At 46.1% G+C, this 6,604-nt stretch overlaps 1 pseudogene; it reads left to right on the forward strand.

The window, feature by feature from the left end:
- The first annotated feature begins 2,308 nt into the window (after positions 1-2,308).
- Positions 2,309-2,422, forward strand: LOC136658263 (5S ribosomal RNA; annotated as a pseudogene).
- Positions 2,423-6,604: the final 4,182 nt, after the last annotated feature.

Raw genomic sequence — 6,604 nt, forward strand, 5'->3', positions numbered from 1 at the left:
ATTTTGGGCATTGCTACTCACAGAACTAGTGTACACATCATAAAACACCTCCCAGAAGTGTGAAGATGTGTGCTTCTGGGTTACCACCGCAAACAGTGAGGAGGACCCCACGTGCAGGTGGCAATGGAGCCCCGCTGATGCTGGTAAATTGGCAGGGTGGGGGAATGGAGTGGATTGGAGGAGGGCCAGGGTAGGACAGAGGTGTGAGAGGTGGCATCTAAGGTGAGCAACCTGTGCAGGATACTATCCCCTATAGAGCCAGCCAACAAAACCCCCTTTGTGTCCTTGGACATGTGCCAGCTAAAGAGCTGGTGCAGGTCTGAAGAGACACATTGGTGGTTGAGGGGCTTATGGAAGCGTAAGGGAAAATATTTTCCCTTTCCCCTCCCAAACTCCCAATTAATTTATTTATACCCCACCTTTCCACCCCGCTTAAGGCAGGGCCCTCAAGGCAGCCAATTGCCCCGCCCTGTTTTAGTGCAGTTGCATGCTGTGTCCGGGAAAAGGATTAGATTGGTCTGATTTGATTAAAAACATTTTGCTTGACTACAAAAGTGTCCTTGATTAATCAGTCAGCAGAGTAGAATATATATATATTTTTAATAAAATTAATAAAAACGACAGATGGCAATTGCTGTCTTAGATGTTTCCTCCTGTGTGAGAGCAAAAGGGGAAATTCATTCTCTAAAAATGAAGAAAGTATTTTTTCTTAAGCATGTTTTTTTTCCCTTCTGTGCAGATTTAGAGCCCAATCCTGAGCTCGGCGCCGCAGCTTCGTGCCGCCGTGCACTGTTGCAAACAGTTTACAGCACGTTTGTGAGCCTCACCGCCATGCTACTGCCCGTGTTAGCCCAGCGCTGGCCAGTGCTGGCCTAGCGCCAGGGTAGCTTGGGGTGGGCACCCAGCCTCCACTGAGCTGCAGCATGGTAAATGGGGCAGGGGGAGGGGAGGAAGCATTCTGGGGAGCGTGGAGGCCAGTGGGGAGTGGAGAGAGGAAAGGGGGAGGCCTAACGGGGAGGTGGGGCGGGGAGGGGGTGGGCGCGAGGTGTGCTTGGGGAGGGAGGGATGCGGGTCCGTGGAGCTCTGCTCCACCATATCCAAGACGTTCGTGTGGGGCTCGGTGCCCTACACAAACGCCTTTACTCTACCGCCGGCCTTTTGGTCGGCACTAAAGTGAATAGCCCCATTGCGGGGCTGCTTCCCTTACTCGGGAGAAGGGGGCGAAAGTTCCTTTTTTCCAAGGCGCCACCTGCGGTAGCCCGAGGTGCGCAGGATCTGGAGGCAGCCATTCTTGGTGCCACTGAGGCTGGGCGCCCCGGGCAGCTCAGGATTGGGCATTAAGTGCAATTAATTAATGCATTAAGTGCAATTTTATTCACGCTTGCTCAGCAAGCAGTTCCGTTGCGTTCAATGGAGCTGACTTGCTAGTAAGTGTGTATAGAGCTATATTGTCCTATTACACTCAACATATATGCTATCTGAGCGCAGCGTATGCATGGTTCCAGAACCTGGATATGTGAAGGTACACCTTTCTTAAACTACTTTTCAAAGCAAAAGAAAAAATAGCATCAATTCTTGGATTCAAAAACGGTTTATTTTTGCAAGGGGGAAAGGAAAACATTTTACTTTTTAGATCCAAGAGCAAGGCCTAACACCAGTTATGGGGTGGGGGGTTGGGGATAATAGAAATATTTGCACTAGTTCACTGTAATCTGTGTTTTGTTGTCTGGAGGCCAAATTCTACAACTGAATCAACATACTCTGATCTTGTATGGATTTTATATCACGTTTCCTAGCGCAAACAGTTATGGTTTCCACTCTGAATCTCTGCAGGTCCATTATAAACACTCCCCACTAACAATTTACTGTAGTCTACTGAATTTATTTCCGACAGTCCAACGGCTTCAGGAAAAAGTGTATTGAATTTGCCCAGGAAAGTGGACAAGGGCAAGTTGTGTGGATCATTCTCTCCAGCAATTTCACACGTGAAAGAAATATACATCAGAGCAGTAAGTAGGATGGGAAAGGTCAACATACAATATACAGTACGCAACTCTTCATCTTACCCTGGAAAACCTTCAAGGGAATTGCTATTAAAAATAGTATTAAGAGGTTTTTTTTTAAATAAAAAAACATCTATTTTATATATTACCAAACTTGTACAGAGAAGATCTTTCAGTACTAGAATTTCCCTGCTTTTCTTGTGTCAATCATAATAACATTTAATAATTGTACAGGGGTGTACATTTCCATGCTCAGTGCTTTCCACTCACCTAGGAACTTCACATGGTACAATCTGTGGGATTGTTCCAACTGTTACCCTCCACATGCCCGATCTCATCTGATCTTGGAAGCTAAGCAGGGTCAGGCCTGGTTAGTACTTGGATGGGAGACCGCCTGTGAATACCAGGTGCTGTAGGCTTATACCATAGTCTTTCGAGACTGAAGGTTGCCAACCATTGCTAGAGGGGGTGCAAAGCACTAAGTCTGGCAGGGAGCCTCACCGCGGCGTGCAAGCTGCCCATCCCCTTCCCCTTTGGAGTCTTGAAATTCACTTGGAATGTCACATTTTTGAAATTCTGGTGTCAACCTAAGCTGGGCAAAACTCTAGTGAGAAAAATCTCTGGGTCTTCCAAATGCCAGAGAAGAACTAGCCTAGCATGCCTTACATCTCAGTGGCCTTTTTCTGTTTTCTTTTTTTTTTGCAAAGCAGAGAGAGCTTTATTATTTGTACAGACGGTGTAGAGACGGTCAGTCATTAAATGACACCTTCGCTGTGTGCCCTTTTCTGGTGGCACGAAAAGCCAATAAATACTCCTTAGTGCTATTAATTTAGTTGAAAGAATGCTTCGCATGCCCCACCCCATCCATCCAAAGGCCATATAGAGGAAAGTTGTACTTGGACACAAAAGCACCTATAAAATAAGGAAAAAAAAAGACATAAGGGAAATGGGAAATGATTGTTTCGCCTGCCAGTTTGACAACAGACACCAAGGGCCAGGATGCAGAAGCCACACAAGATCCTTTGAGGAAACCCTCTACATATCCATGCAGTTCATAGATAGACCATTCAAGTGGCCTATCTGGTGGTTTATTCAAGTGGCCTATCTCCCCTGGCTGGTTTCCACTGCTCCCCAGGGAGGATGGCTCATAGTTTGAGGACCACTACCATATGGGGACTGCTGAACAGATAAGTGTCATCTGAACCACACTTTGAAAGAAACAACTTCCACTGTGTGTGTGTGTCTCTCTCTCTCTGTGTGTCTATGTGTCTCTGGGTGTGTGCACGAGCAAGAATTTTTGCAAGAATGACTTGGCTAGTTTTCCTTCAAGTATTATTCAGTTTTTGGCTATTTTGGCTGCAAACAAGTCATTTCCTCTTTCTCTGAAGCAATCATTTTTGGCTTCCCTAAAGGAATTTTCCATTGCAGGCCCTAGATAGGTACTCTCTCTCTCTCTCTCTCTCTGTAGCTTCCCTTCATATGCTTCCTTTACAGAGGTTTTTGCTGGCAGCCGGGACTTTTTGGCTGTTGGTACCACACTGTTAGTAATATTTTTGTTTTTTGGGGGACTATATATTAAGGTCCCTTTACGTTTATTTCTTCAGTGATTGTAAAGCTTTGTATTTGTTGTTCAAGACGGACTGCTCTAAGTCTTTCTTCCCAACACATACACCTTAATATTTATTGTCTGCTCTCAAGACATGATGAATGTTTGTTTTTAATTTAAACGTCCTTGTATTCTGGCTCATCTCACACTTAAAGCATGGATTTGCTTTCTTTTCAACTTGGGATGTAAACTACAGCTGGCAGATAATGGATTTGCCTTAAAAACCTCTCTCAAATCTAGCCATTCTTGATGTTGCAACATCTATGAACAAGAAGCAGTGGGAGTAAGAGACTACGCTACTGAAAGCCTGAGGCTGCAGTCTTTTCTGGGAGAAAGTCCCATGGAACATCATAGTATTTACTTTTCAGTAAACCTGCATAAGATTCTGGGGTGAGAGTCTGAAACCAGACATTATGTCCGCCCCCCCCCCCAACAATTAATGGCCCAATTCTATGGTGGTACCACCAGGTGACGCAGCTGTACTGAAATGGCCAGTGAGCCAGCTGGAGGTCTCCTTGGGTTAAAGGAATATCAGTTCCCTTGCTCCGTGTCAGGCCCTCGCAGCCCCTATGAGCCTACATGGAACTCCATCAGCTCAGTAGCTGACATAGATTTGAGTAGCCAGTGAATGGCTTTTAGGCACAAGAGGGGGACTAGGGTATGGTGGCAGCCCAGGCTCTCCTCCCCTGCCCAGAAATGTCCCCTCCCTGCCTTCTTCCCACTCTCTCCCCCCCCTAACACTTTCCCACTTCTCAGCAGGATACTCAACATGGGTATGGTCGCAACATGGGTGTGGAGGCTCAGCATCGCCTGTCTGCCAGCATTCCTTTCCTGGCTGCCACAACATGCCTTATGGCACCTTTGCTACCGCCATTGCTGGGGCAGCATGTGGGCCACCAGCCGATCAGCTACCAGCTGCCCTTCTAGCTGAAATGTAACAGTATATCCACTCACTGTGTTGATTCCTATAGTGTGGTTATGGGGCACAGGGGATGTGCTACTGGGATTGCCCAGAAGAATCCCCCTATTAATTCTCTCTAGAGCAGCATAGAAAATGTGATTCAAGGGCATGGTTGGGGCATGCGACACAGCCATACGGCTGAAGCCAAGGAAGGAACAGTCCGCTTTCTGTGTGGATGGCTGACTGCTTGGGAAGCATTTGGACACCACCCTGAACTCTTTGCAGGGAGAGAAAAGAGGGATCTACTTGGGATACAATGAATAGATATGATGGTACACAGCAAACAAAGTTAATGCGGATTTGGGGTCCGAAACTATAGACTGGAGCCATCCTCAAGACTACTTTGAACAGGGATGAAGAAAGTAGTATTTGGTGCATGACTCCACTGACATCAAGCCTAACACAGGCTTGGCAAAGGGTCAGTCCGTGTGAATATGGCTAGCCATGTTGCTTTTGAGAGACATTAGTGATAAATGACACTCCAAGTATGATCCTAGTTATACTTCCTTGGAAGGCTCACTGGATTTAGTGGATTTCCATAGTAATTTGCAACTATGCATCCTGACCCAATGCATAGTTACTCAGAAGTAGGTTCCACTGTGTACCTTGGGTTTATTTCCTAGTAAGCATGCAGAAGATTGCAATTCTTGCAGATAGGAAGGAAGAACCTCCAGTGAAGTGACCAGGAAGAATGCAGTTCAATGCAGTGAAAATGCAGTGGTTTCACCAAGATAAGGTAAACAAAGCAATTTTTAACATTCCCTTTCATGTTGCCTCTCTTTTAAAAGGCAGCCCTGGTACCCACTGATAACTGAGACGGTGGATGCCAAACCTGCGGATACTGGGGTACACTTGCACTGCAAAGGGAGGACCAAATGATGAGCTTAGCTACCACCTTTTTTTCCCTTGTTGCCCTTTTATGAGCTCGTTCTGTACAAAGAAAGGTTGTCAGTAGAATGTTCTTGTCCTCTCTATCGAAACATAAGCACAAATTAAAAACAAAAGAAAAGGTTGCTTCATTGTTTCCTACATTGCTGGAGTCATTATAGCTGAATGCTCTGAGATGTTGAAACCAGTAAGCATTTCATCAAGCACAGCTGTTCTTGTATATCCTGGCAAGCCCGTTGGTCATCAAGATGCCCTGGGGATCGTCTAGGCCAGGGGTGCCCAAACACCGGCCTGCAGGCCGTATGCGGCCCTCGGGGACTTCCAATCTGGCCCGTGGGCAACCCCCAGCCTCCAATGAGCTTCTGGCCCTTGGGAGACTTGCTGGAGCCCATGCTGGCTGATGCAACTGCTTTCAGCATGAGGGCAACTGTTCGACTGTGGGCTGAGGGCTCTTTCCACTGCTTGCTGTTTCACATCTGTGATACAACAGTGGCAGTGAAGGAATGGCCAGCCTTGCTTTGTGCAAGGCCGTTTATAGGCCATGAGCTACTGCAAGACCTTCATTCATACGTTCCATCTCTAATGTATTCATTTATGTAAATTTATTCAAATTTGAAATGTAAATTAATTCTTTTTTTAATTTCACAGTGTCAGAGAGATGATGTGGCCCTCCTGCCAAAAAGTTTGGACACCCCTGGTCTAGGCTGTTGATTTAATTACAGCTACCTTTGTTTCTCCACAGAAGAGATGAGCAGCTCTTCGACTCAGTGGTTTAACATTTGCGTGGTGAAAGACTAAGCCAGCGGTTTTCAACCACTGTGACACGGCACACTGGTGTGCCGCGAGGCTGTCTCAGGTGTGATCAGAGACACAGTCTCAGGCTGTCCATGAGATCAGAGGAGGCAGGCAGCAGCTGCGTGCCCGCGTGCAGGAGAAGCGGCTGCTTTGAGCCTCCCTCGGCAGGGAGAACAAGCAACAAGCAGTGAAAATAATAATAATCATCATAATAACTTTATTTTTACCCCACCTTTCTCCGTGAAGGGACTCAAGGCGGCTTACAACAGGTTAAAACAGATTAAAAACATAATTTAAAACAAATAAAAACATATTAACACATATCATAAAAACAGCAGTCAGATAAAAAAT

The sequence above is a fragment of the Tiliqua scincoides genome, chromosome 7 (genome assembly GCF_035046505.1).
Source record: "Tiliqua scincoides isolate rTilSci1 chromosome 7, rTilSci1.hap2, whole genome shotgun sequence".
NCBI lineage: Eukaryota > Metazoa > Chordata > Lepidosauria > Squamata > Scincidae > Tiliqua > Tiliqua scincoides.